Here is a 1,637-nt window from a genome sequence, read left to right as displayed (position 1 = left end):
AATGAACATTGCTATTAAGTGCAATAAAAGTCTTTACTTCTAAAATACATATATTTTTAAATTATAATAAAACATTTATGTAGAATAAAGAAAAAAGAAAACATATGTACACACAAAAACTTATACACAAATGTTCATAGTATCATTATTCTTAGCAACCAAAAAGTGGAAATTGCCCAAATTTCCATCAACTTAAGAATGTAATAAACAAAATGCAGTATATCCGTACAAAAGAATATTATTCAACCATAAAAAGGAATGAAGTACTGACGCATGCTACAGCATGGAAGAACCTAAAAAAGTGATGGTAAGGGGGAAAAGCCAGTCACGAAAGGCCACATGTTATATGATGCTATTTATGTGAAGTCTCCAGAATAGGTATATAGAGAGACAGAAAGTAAATAATTGGTTGCCTAGGGCTAGGAGGAGCGGGCAAATTGGGGTGGGAGCAATAGCTAAGAGGTAAAGGGTTTCTTTTTGTTAGAACAAGATAAAATTTTCTGAAACTGATCATGGTGATGGTTGTACAGATGTACACATATACTAAAATACCATTGAATTGTATACTTGAAAAGGATCAGTTGTATAGTATGTAAATTATATCTCAATAAACCTATAAAAGGATGCTCAAAGAATGGAAGTCATCATGTCAAAGAGATACCTACACTCCCATATTTATCACAGCTCTATTTATAATAGGCAAGAGTTGGAACCAATCTAAATATCCATCAGCAGATGACTAGATAAGGAAAATGTGGTACATATACACAATGGAACACTATTCTGCCATAAAAAAAAAAAAAAGAAATTCTGCCATCCACAGCAACATGGATGAACTTACAGAAAATTATGTCAAGTGAAATAAGCCAGGCACAGAAAGAGAAATACCTCATGTCCTCACTCATAAGTGGGATCTAAAAATAAATAAAGAAGGAAAGATACAACCATCACAGCAATTTGTTGTACTTTCAAAAGGAGAGAAGAGAACTGAGGCTACTAGAGGTAGGAAAGTGGGAGGAAGAGCAGGGTTAAGGGAGGAATTGGTAAAAGGCCATGAAAAACAATTATATTGTATAATGCTGCATACACTAATTATTACTGATTTAAGCATCACATATTGCACACAGGCGTTGATGCTCTATGCAGTATATGTATAACNCTGCTTATAGAAACATTTTTTCCTACTGTAACCCTATTAACTCTTCATAGCATTGAATAAAAATCCAGTATGATTCAGAAATGTGAAATCCATGAAATTCCTGAAATGTGTTCCCCTGGGAGAAATATATCTTAGTGTTATTCTCTTTGAACATTTCATGCCAACTTTCAGGACAGCCCATATACAATTTGCCCATTTTCATGATTCTCTCTCATTAGCTTGAGTGTTCCACGAGGACACGTTTTTGTCACGTTTTCCTTTAAAATACCATAAAAGTCTGGAAGGGATTAGTTATCAATAAATACTCCTGAATAACTCAGAACCTTTTATTAGTTTCATTGTCAGTGACTAGAGTAACCAAATGTTCTGATTTGCCTGGGATTGAGGGGTTTCCTGGGACATCGGACTTTCAGTGCTAAAACCAGAAAATCCCAGGCAAACTAGGACAAGTTAGTCAGGCTACATGATGTTGACTTTT

The sequence above is a fragment of the Galeopterus variegatus genome, unplaced genomic scaffold, assembly GCF_000696425.1.
Source record: "Galeopterus variegatus unplaced genomic scaffold, G_variegatus-3.0.2 Scaffold9514, whole genome shotgun sequence".
Taxonomy (NCBI): domain Eukaryota; kingdom Metazoa; phylum Chordata; class Mammalia; order Dermoptera; family Cynocephalidae; genus Galeopterus; species Galeopterus variegatus.
This window is presented reverse-complemented; position numbering follows the sequence as displayed.